This window comes from Perognathus longimembris, chromosome 20, assembly GCF_023159225.1.
Source record: "Perognathus longimembris pacificus isolate PPM17 chromosome 20, ASM2315922v1, whole genome shotgun sequence".
Lineage (NCBI taxonomy): Eukaryota > Metazoa > Chordata > Mammalia > Rodentia > Heteromyidae > Perognathus > Perognathus longimembris.
In genome coordinates, this window is record NC_063180.1 from 27,949,800 (window position 1) to 27,961,624 (window position 11,825).

Sequence of the window (11,825 nt, forward strand, 5' to 3'; positions counted from 1 at the left end):
TTCCACCTCTGAGGATCAAGTGAAGAAAGATGCTACAAAAGGAGCAGTAACTGAGGAAAGAAGAGGCTGTTTCTAAAACTTGTTCTCCATGGGGACCTCCCCAAAGCAATGTATAGGGTTTGAAATGATACATGGTTCCCCCTCTAAAACTGTCCCATCTCAAAAGTGCTCTGGAGCTCAGCCTAGGTCAATAACTTAGGTTTTCATGAAGTTTTGTCATCTAGAAAAAAGATGGGGGGACAGTCACTGACACTCTTGGCATTGGAACTGAAATGAGATGTGCCCCCTACATAAGTCCTACCAAGTTCCTGACTAGCAGATCCTCTGCCCTGTGTGTTTTTATGAGTTTTTGTTTGTTTGTTTGTTTGTTTTTTGCAATTCATTACAAAATTTCCAGAAAACATTTTTATTATGGTGAGTTTGGGACATACAACAAAAGATGAGAACAGAGAAAAGTGAGTCTCTATGCTAATCAATTAGTCTCATGACTAATCAACTAAAAAATGAGCCCAAACTTTATATAATTCTATCATTATTCTGTAAGAATGTTTGTTTTTGTTTTTTTTTTAACATAACCACAGTGTACTTTTTTGTTGCTGGTGGTGGTTGTTGGGATTGAACTCAGGGACTGGGTGCTACCCTGAGCTTTTTGGCTCAAGGCTAGTGCTGTTATTTTGAGCCATAGCTCCACTTTTGGTTTTCTGGTAATTAATTAGAGATAAGAGTCTCTGACTTTCCTGCAGGGCTGGCTTTGAACTGACATCCCCAGATCTCAACCTTCTGAGTAGCTAGGTTTACAGATGTGATCCACCAGCACCTGGCCATAATATAATTATTAAAAGAAGAAAAATCTATCAGTATATTTGTATATCATTGGCTGATATTTCAACCTTTAACCGTTCACTTTTTAATACTTTCATAGCCATATATAAAAGTCAAAATGCATTGAAGGTTTATGATCATCCATGTGTCTACCATCTTGATCTAGTAGTAGTGTCCTGAACCACTTGCATCAGCTCTTGATCAGTTGATTAATTCCTTTTAACCCACCCAGAAGTAATGAGCAAAAATCACATGGTCCCTATGCCTTCCACAAGGCCTGACTCATGAAGCTTTGTAGGTAAAAGATACCTGCTCCAGAGCGCCTTCCTCTGCCTTCTCACTGAGCCCCTGTCTTGGATGCAAATGGACTGAAGTGTAGCGCTCAGGCTTCAGTAAGATGATGTAGCACTTGGGGAGGAAGATGCCACCCAGAAGCCCCCCAGTGGAGGCCAGGATGGAGAAGATCTCCACAGCCACCATGGACTTGCCCCGAGCACTATGGTACAGGGGTAGGAAGGCTGTCCAGACATTGCAGAACAGCAGCATGCTGAAGGTGATGAACTAGGTCTCATTGAAGGCATCTGGCAGGCCCCGGGCCAGGAAGGCCACACAGAAGGTCCCCATGGCCAGGAAGCCCAGGTAACCCAGCACACAGTAGAAGGCCACTTCAGAGTCCTCCTGGCACTGGATGACAATGTGCCTGGGCTCAGAGGCCATGTCCCTGCCTGGGAATGGTGGGGATGTGCCCAGCCAGACTGCACAGAGAATCACCTGGACCAAGGAGGACATCAGGACAACACATGGAGACGCGCTGGGGCCCAGGCACACCTGAAACATGTCCCTTGGCCTGGTAACTCTGAAAGCCAGCACCACAGTCAGAGTCTTGGCCAGGATGGAGGAGACCGCCACAGTGAACACCACAGAAAAGGTAGTCTGGCACAGGAGGCAGGTGGCAGCCGTGGGTTGGCCCAGGAACAGCAAGGCACACAGGCCACACAGGCTCAGGGAAACAAGGAGCAAGTAGCTGAGAGGCCGGTTGTTGGCCTTGACCACAGGGCTGTCCTGGTGCTTCCAGAATATCTTAGGACCAGCAGAGCCAGGCCAGCCAGCAAGAGTGACACCACAGCCAGGCTGAACCTCAGGGAGCCATCGAAGGCCAGGAAGGACTCAGTCTTGGATAGGCAGCTGTCTCGAGTAGGGTTTGAGTACTGATCCTCAGCGCACAGGAGACATCGCTTCATGTCTGTGGGAGACATAGAGACCCCATATCTGTAACTGACAGTGCTGACACCAGTTCTGTAGAGAGAGATTTCCCATGAACACATGGGAAGCATTTCATGCTCATTAATGGAGTTATGATTTATTATGAATCAAAAGAAGCAGAATGGGTGATATTAGGGACAGAGGCACAGGAAAAAGGCATACCCTATAGCCATGCTTTATATGATGTTTTGGGGGGAGGGGTCAGGCATGGGGATTAAACTCAGGCCTAGAATTGTGTTCCTGAGCTTTTTCACTCAAGGGTAGCACTCTACCACTTTGAACCACAGCAGCACTTCCATTGTTCTGGTAGTTAAATGGAGATAAGAGTCTCGTGGGCTTACTTGTTTGGGCTGGATTTGAATGTGATCTTCAGATCTCAGCCTCCTGAGTAGCTACAGGCATCAGCCCAGTATATATAATCTCTTTAATGGTTAATTTCCTCCCAAATAGTTGCAATAACTGTTCTACTTTTCAAATGTTATGGACTGAGTTGAGTTGAAAGTTTTTAAGAACATTACTATGGTGAAGTCCTGACCTCTGAGTGTAACTGTATTAGGAGGTAGGAAACGGGAAGCTAAAATAATAAAGGTCCAATGAAGACATTCAGGTGGTCCCCAATCCAATGTGACTGCTTCCTTATTAGGGAAAATCAAGACATGGACACACAGATGCCAGAGAACACAGGAAGAGGGTGACTCTCTGCAGGCCCAGAACACAGGCCTCAGAAGAAACCAATCTTGCTGATACCTGGATCTCAGCCTTCCAGCCTCCAGAACTTGGGGGTGGGGAGGGGCATGGAGAGCGGAATGAATCACTGTTGCTTAACACCACAGCACATGTTCTCACTCCACCACTAGGAGGCATCTCATAAATCCTTCGAAGAAGAGAATTCAAGATACAAAAGAATCCTCATTGTGTAATTCCACTTACAAAAGTTAAAAACTTGACAAGGGGCTGGGATATATGGCCTAGTGGTACAGTGCTTGTCTTGCATACATGAAGCCCTGGGTTCGATTCCTCAGCATCACACATATAGAAAAAAAGGGGGGCTGGGGATATAGCCTAATGGCAAGAGTGCCTGCCTCGGATACACGAGGCCCTAGGTTCAATTCCCCAGCACCACATATACAGAAAACGGCCAGAAGCGGCGCTGTGGCTCAAGTGGCAGAGTGCTAGCCTTGAGAGGGAAGAAGCCAGGGACAGTGCTCAGGGCCTGAGTCCAAGGCCCAGGACTGGCCAAAAAAAAAAGAAAAAAAGGGAAGTGGCATTGTGCCTCAAGTGGTTGAGCAAAAAGAAGCCAGGGATAGTGTTCACGCCCTGTGTCCAAGCCCCAGGACTAGCACACACACACACACACACACACACACACACACACACACACACACACAAACACAAAAAACTTGGCAAAACCTATGTACTTGGTAGAAGTAGGGCAGTGGTTACTAGGGGTCGGGAACCAGTGGGGTCCACTCATACTTTGCTTCATAATCATAAAGGATGTCACCAGGCTCAGCTACTACAATCCATGCATTTATACATTCGATACAGTTCATTTGCCTAAAAAGTAAGAGTGCTATGCTGGGCAAAATTCCTATGCAACGTCCACAGCTAAACAGAGAATATGCAGTGGCTTGGTGGATGGAAATGAAATCTGGAGGCTCTGTGCCTCACATCCTCACCTGTTTCATTTGCAAACTGTCCCTCAGGGCAGGGGCTACAATGGAAACAGCAGTGAGGGGCTCCCTGCTTGGGGGTCTGGCTGAACCCTGGAAGACAGCTCCCATTGCAGACAGAGCCAAGCACCTGGGGATGAAGAACAGGGCCATCAGGCCTGTCCAGGAACACAGAAGCAGGGGCAGGCCTTTGTCTGCACCAAAAGGAAGATGAGACTCCTTCCCAACCATAAGACAAGGTGCTCTCCAGAAAGTATCATTGGTGTCACACCAAACACAGATGTGAGAGGAACACAAAATGTAGGGGATGAATAAAACCAGTGTGTGTAGGAGGGGGAGATCTGGCTGACCATGGCAAAGCTGAACAGGGAGCCTTGATTGTTCTACAGAGAATTTCAGGTACTCAATGGTCACTTCAGGAACACATAATGAAAGTAATATAATACAGAGGTTAATATGACCCCTGGGACAAGGAAGACATGCATATTTGTGAAGCTTTTCATAGTTAAAAAAGTAAGTGCTGTCTTCATACACTTGAACACACACACACACACACACACACACACAAACATTAATCTACACCCTCAAAAACATGGCCTTCTCCAGCCATTGGCTCCCCCACTTCTATCCACAGACAAACAGTAAGTAGATAGCCCCATGTCCCTTGGAAAAGCTCTCAAGAGGTGTATAGGAAGGGAGAAGAGGTAAGACAGTTTGGTTTTGGGTTTTTTTTGGTTGGTCATGGGGCTTAAACTCTGGACATGAGCGCTATAGGGACAGCTCAAGGTGAGCACTCTACCACTCAAGAGACCGCACCACTTCAACTTTTAATTGGAGATAAGATTCTCGTGGACTTCCTTGCCCACAGTGGCTCTGAACTGAGATCCTCAGGTCACAGCCTCCTGAGTACTAGCTAGGATTACAGGTGTGGGCCACCATTGCCCAATGAAAAAGTCTTCTAACAGAAGAGTGCACTGCTGTTTTCCTTGTTAACTCAGAAAACCAGAACACTCTCCATGGCTGCTGTACATGGAAAAGTATTTTCAGCATGTCTGACAACAGACAGCCCATGTCCCTTGGGTTGGGGGAGTTCACCAGTGGGAACCTGGCTCTTTTTGCTAACACCAACTAACATTGACACACTGCCAGGCACCAAATTTGGCAAGGTTGCGCGAGGGCACACACACCCACTAAGAGAGCTGGAAGTTTGTTCTGGACAAGGGAAGACAGCAAGATACACCGGACCCTACACACAATACAAAATTTCATCAAAGCAGAAGGCCTGTTCAGCCTGTCTCCCACATGAAACCTGAGGATGTGCTTGAAGAAATATATGGCTTTCTTCTCAGGTACGCTGTGTGCATCTTCACAGAACTGATCCTAAATATAGACACAGTGAAATAATCTAAACAAAGCTCAAGATGCAGGTTGTAATTCAAATTTCTTGCCTCTGGTGTTTCAATTTATGATGCTGAATAAAAGACTGTCCTCCAAGTATGGCTAAATATCAGCATTGAGTTATGCTGAGCCCATCTTAGAGCTATATCAACTTGATGCAACAGATAGGGACAAGCGCCACTGGCCTCTGATTTCTCTCCTAACCCAGCAGGACAGGACCACCCATACACCAGCCCTCTCACCTGGACATCTTCCTGCAAGTGGATGGATATTCTGTTCCCCGAAGACACTCGTGGGTCAATCTTGCCTATGTGAGTGGGGCAGAATGTGCCTTCAGAGGTCTTCTGCCACCACACAATGTCAAATTGTATAACCAGATCACCGTCAGCATAAAACAGAATCTCGCTGCCATCAGGAGTCTTGAAGTGCACCTTCCTGAGGGAATAGAGAAGCTGGGGAAGGAAGGTGCTATTGTAGACAATGGTGATGACCACTGGCCACTGTGAGGAGCTGGCGTGGCTGCAGACAAGGCCAGCTCTCCACCAGGCATACAGGATAATAGATAGCCTGTGGCATTTGCAGAGACTCACAAAAGGATTTTTGCTAACTCATGAAATTAGGAATTTTCATGAATAATAATTTAGGTTATGCTTACCTTTCTCATAAAGCAGAACTCAAATATTTTTCTGAGTCAGGCACTGGTGGCTCATGCCTGTAATCTTAGTTGCTCAGGAGCCTGAGATCTGAGGCTTGAGGTTCAAAGCCAGCTCAGGCAGAAAAGTCCATAAGACTTCTCTCTAGTTAACCACCAGAAAAACCAGAGGTGGCACTGGGGCTGAAAGTGGAAGAGTGCTAGCCTTGAGCAAAAGCACTTGGGGACAGAGCTCAGGTCCTGAAGGACAAAGAAAAACAAAAGAAGAGGAGAGAGGAGAAGGAGGAAAGGAGGGAGAGACCTAGCCAATCCCTTGGAGTTCTCCTGTAACAGTGCAATTGAACAAAATTATTAACTTGACTTCTGGAATCAAAACTACTTTTCACAACTAAATAAAAACAAACATAAATAAAAAAATATAAAGGGCTAGGAATGTGGCTTAGAGTAGAGTGCTTACCCAACATGCATGAAGCCCTGGGTTCAATGCCTCAGCACCACAAAAACAGAAAAAGCTGGAAGTGGTGCTGTGGCTCAAGAGGCAGAGTGCTAGCCTTGAGCAAAAAGAAGCCAGGGACAGTGCTCAGGCCCTGAGTTCAAGCGCCAGTACTAGCAAAAAAGAAAGAAAGAAATATAAAGTCAATTTGAAAGATGCATTTTACTCAACATGCATCTGACACATTCAATTGAAACCCAATTTTACAGCATAAACATCCTTGCTGAAGAGCCCAGTCTCTGATTGAGGGTCCTGTTGTCCATCCTCCCCAAATCACCAACTCCACACATTGCTCTCTCACCTGCCAGGGCTGGAAGTGCCCAGAATCTGCACACGTCCCATCCCGGTCCTCCTAGGCTAGTCGGGTGTGCAGGGCACGGGCAATGCTGTAGACAGCCATGTAGACGAAATCACTTTGACTCACTTCCTGGAAAGTAAGCTCCTGGCCTCTCATACTCTCAGTACCTGAGCAGAACTGGTCACCCTTTGCCAGTGTGGTGTTCCTGTGTGGCCATGTACATTGAAAGGTGGCCTCCCAGAACCCCTCCATGGACATGTCCACTGGAGTAAAGGCCAGCAAGGAACTCCTGGAACCGTGTACTGGGTTGCTGTGATGCAGAAGGCCAAATGCGCCATATAATAAATTGGAGACACCTGGCACAGTCAGTGCATTAGCCATGTGCTGTGTATGTGGGCTTACCTAGACACAGCCCTTGATACCAAGTTTCAGCAAGCCCAGCATGATGAGCTGAAAATTGGAGTTGTTCACAATGAACACAATAACAGTGGTGGTGCATCTCTGAATATTCTGTACAACTGATGGAGTCTTCTGCAGAGATGTCTGGGAAGGGACTTGGAAGTTGAACTCAACACAGGCACCAGCCTGGCTGAGCTCCTGGGTGGCCAGAGAGCTGGCCTGCTGCCCAAAGTCATCATCTTGGGCCAGGATGCCCACCCAGTGCCATGGAAAATGGATCACCAGCTGATTCACTGCTGGGGTAAACATGATATCACTGGGTATGGTCCGGAGGAAGGAAGGGAATTGATTCTTGTCACTGAGGAATGGCAGTGTAGATGAGTAACTGATCTGTCAGGGAAGGCCCAAGCAATAGGGAGAGGAGATGAGAACCAGGGTGCAGGTATTGGCTGATTGTAAGATTTAAACAGGGGCAGGAACAGAGCAAGAGTGGAGGACTTGCCTGCAATGCATGGCTGCCCAGGGATTCCAAGCTTTGTTGCTATGAGTTCTACAGCCTCCTAGGAACCATGAACTGGAACATGGTTAGCTCCCATGAACCATGGACTAGAACACAATCACCTCTTAGGAATCACAGGGCTGCCATCAGATGTCTCCACCCAGTACCTGAGGCTCACCAAGGCCTTGTGAAAGCATGGGACTTGCTAGGAAGGAAGTCTTGACACCTGCATCTCTAACCATCTCCGGCTAATGACAATCCTTGCCATGCATTTCTGAATTGCAAAGTCCTGTCTCACCAAAGACTTAGTTAATACTTTTGAAAATACTGACCTTTTGAAAACACTGACCTTTAACCAGCACCATCAACCTCCATGTCCCTCACTCACTATTCAGATTAATCTTTGCTGTGTTCTTCCTCATTCTAAGAGGGCTTTCATGAGTTCTTCTCTTTCTTTCTTTCTTTTTTTGTCAGTCCCGGGCCTTGGACTCAGGGCCTGAGCTCTGTCCCTGGCTTCCTTTTGCTCAAGGCTAGCACTCTGCCACTTGAGCCATAGTTCCACCTCTGGCCGTTTTCTATAAATGTGGTGCTGAGAAATGAACCCAGGGCTTCATGTATACGAGGCAAATACTCTTGCCACTAGGCCATATTCCCAGCCCTTTCATGAGTTCTTGGAGGTGATGCTCTGAATGATTTAGAACCAGGCCTTGACATCTAGCCTTATGGGATCTACGAGGTATGAGAGATATCAGGATCTCTGGTTACCTAAGTTTCAAATGTTTCATTGATTTTTCAGGAAAAGACCATGTAATGTGCCAAACAGATTAGGCCCTTGGAGCTGTGCCCAGCAGGGATTCTTTTTTCTCTCATGCCATGGCCAGGGGTCAGAGGAACTGCTTAGACTGCAACTGGGGTGACTGTCTAACTCTCTTTGTCTGATCGCCCGCTTCTGCCACCAGAGGCCAGGTGAAGGCCCCTGTCAGGGACCTTAGATGGCAGCTGTCAGGCTTTGGGGAAGGTTTGGACTCTCAGGGCTCTGGAGAAATCAATGGAATAATTCTTTGATGATTTCAAATATGGCATTTGGCGTGGTGGATAGTAGGGGCCGGGCCTAGTCAGGGAGAGCAGGCCACAGGCTGCAGCTTGCAAGTTGAATCTTGCTCTCAGTTGCTCCTTTTGCTTCTGCCTCTCTGCTTCCCAGTCAGTGTGAAGTGAGCTTCCTGTTCCAACACCCCCTGCACCTGAGGCTCTGCATCACCGTAGACATAGAAACATCTGAGCCAGCAACGGGCAATAAACCAGACAAATCAAAAGCAGGGTTAATCTCTCCTTTAAGTTGCCTCTCCCAGGGATCTTGTCACAGTAGTGAAGACCTCGCTAGCACAGGGGCCATGGGAATTGGGGCAAAAGGGTAAACAAGAGTTGATATTGGATCTACCATTCTACCCACACACCCCCTCGAATGAGGCTCTGCCAGGGAGAACTTTGCTTGGCAGGAAGTGCAATCACAGTCACCTGGTGCCACAGAAAATCTCTCAGTTTCCTCCCCACCTTCATCACACAGCTCCCTGTCACAATCCTACTGGGGGGAGACCATGAGGAGGGCTCCCCTGGGGAAACTTGTACAACCCAAGAAGTCTGGCCATGGACACAGACAGGGCAGACCTTATGTCCCCCACCACGGCAACTTTGGGGGAACCAGACCCACAGAAGTAGTTGGGGACTGGCTCCTCCTGCCCCGTGAGGAAGCCCATGGTCTCATGGAGAGCTCCGTGTACTGAGTCCCCAGAGTTGCAGATGGAGAAGCCCAAGGTCAGATTGGGCAACAGGTGGATGTTCCTGTTGATCTCCTCAATGGCAAAGACGAAACTTTGGGCCACCCAGTAGCCCCAATTGGAAATGCTGGGGGAAAGAAATGCTCACATTTACCATGAAGACAAGGGCAGGCTGCATACCAGTGCCTCACCTGTAAACCAAATTACTCAGCAGGGTGAGATCTAAGGATCATGGTTCAAAGCCAGCCTGGGCAAGAAAGTCCATGACACACCTCCAATTAACTATCCAAAAAAGCTAGAATTGGTGCTGTTGCTCAAGTGGTAGAGAGCTCACCTTGAGCAAAAGAAGCTAAGGGACAGCACCCAGGTCCTGAGTTCCAGCCCCAGGATCCACACAAAAAGAACAGCACAGATGGAGAAAGGGCATTTACAGTCAGCGTACCATCGGGATTTGAGCACATGCATAAAAGGCATGAAGCCACATCCCCACGAGGATGTGTGTGGAGGTGCAGAGCAGCAGCATTCAGAACAACAAGAAGGAGAAGAGGTGTGAGAGACATACCCAAGTGGGCCAGGTCTCCTGAGGCAGGAGCACACGCTTCCGTCCCCTTGCACAGCGTGGTGATCAATTACTACGCACCCATGTTCATTTCAGAGTTTCTGAGCGACAGAGTCAAATGTTCCCATTACAGAAGGACACTAGTGTGTGGGGTGATAATGGAAGAAAATGAGGGAGGGGTTAACACTGTTCAAAAAACAAATGCACTCAAGACCTTACTTATGTACCTGCAACCCCTCTGTACATCACCTTTGCATTCAAAAAGTAGTAAAAAGCACACAAAAAATGAGACAGTAGTATGTAAAGTGACCAATATGTGACAAATAGATTTCATCATTCCATAATGTACATATATATGCATATATACAACTTTATGCTTTATTATTTATATTGCCAATCCTGGGGCTTGGACTCATGGCCTGAGCACTATCCCTGGCTTCTTTTTTTTTTTTTTTTCTCAAGGCTAGCACTCTTCCACTTGAGCCACAGAGCCACTTCTGGTCATTTTTCTGTATATGCACTGCTGGGGAATCGAACCCAGGGCTTCACGTATATGATACAAGCACTCATGCCACTAGGTCATAACCCCAACACATGTATTATTATTAATCCCATGAATGATAACTTATTGATCTGGGAGAGCATTGCCTAGCATTGTCTGTGGGCCCATTAATCCTTGCTGCTGTCAAAAATAAAATAAAAAAACAAGTAGTGAGAGTGTGGAACTGGCACTCTCAGGTGCACTGGTGCTAATACGAAGCAGGTCTAGATGTTTTGGGTAATACTTCATGCATTTTTATATTTTGGGGTTTTTTTAGTTTCGTTCACTGAATACTCCCTGCGATCTTCGACTTTCTGATGCCAGCTCCTCAGCCTCCCACAAGCCAGGAGGAATTACTTGTTTGATACATATCCAGACATGCTGGAAATTTCTTTCTCTTTATTTCTTTTTTATATCAGTGGTGGAGCTTGAACTCAGGAAGTGGGTGCAACCCGTGAGCCCCCTTGTACTCAAGGCTAGCTCTCTACAACTTGAGCCACAGCACTACTTCCAACTCTGGCAAATTCTGAATCAAGTTCAGCCTACATTTCAAAATAGGCCAAAAGGGCTGTCCTGCAATCTCTGGCTGTCTAGAAAAGTTGGAAAACCCAGGGGGGAAATTGGCAAAAGAATTGCAGGTAGGGGGGAAACCAAGGGTTGAGGATCTATGCAGAGATGGAGACATCCCACATGGGTTCACTCAACAAACACATCCACCTAAACCTTGTGCTAAACATCCAGGGTAGGCCACGAGACACAAGTATTTCTACCTAACCTGAACTCCAGGCAGCACAGCCAGCCACATGAAAGGAGCACACATTTCAGAGTCTTGTACAAACAAGAAAGCAAAGACAGAAGCCAGGCAATGGTGGTCATGCCTGGAATATTAATTGGTCCAGGGGCTGAGATCTGTAGATCACAGTTCAAACCCAGTCCAGGAAACAAAGTCAGTGGCAGTCTTATCTCCAATTAACCAACAGAAAAGTAGAGGTGGCACTCTGGCTCAAAGTGGCAGAGCGCTAGCCTTGAGCAAAAAGGCACAGGGACAGTGCTCAGGGCCTGACAGAATGATGCCGAGGACAGGAGGGAGACAGTGGGGGCAGCACTTGCCATCCCTCTGGGTTCCAGGACCACTCCTCCCAGTCTCCAGGCATTCCGGTGCCCTCAGCACTCAGAACCCCCAGCACAGCCAGCACTGACCTTGAGTAGGGCCGCCCAGCTGGCGGAGCCGTGAAATCCAATGAGGTGACATCATAGAAATGAAAGATGCTGAAGCTCCCAGCCACCTCCACATCCCCAAGGCGGTCAAAACGAGGGCTCCTCCCTGGCGAACACCACCCTGTGTGTCCAAATAACTCAGCATCAGACAGAGACCCCAGGAAGGCCAGAAGCAAGATACATAGCCGCAAGCCTGATAGTGGCCTGGACAGCCATGGATGTGGCAGCTCCTCTG

The 11,825-nt window shown here is 47.5% G+C and overlaps 1 pseudogene; it reads right to left on the minus strand.

Moving 5' to 3' along the window:
- Window positions 1-911: 911 nt before the first annotated feature.
- On the minus strand, window positions 912-9,266 carry LOC125367976 (annotated as a pseudogene).
- Between the last annotated feature and the right edge of the window lie 2,559 nt (window positions 9,267-11,825).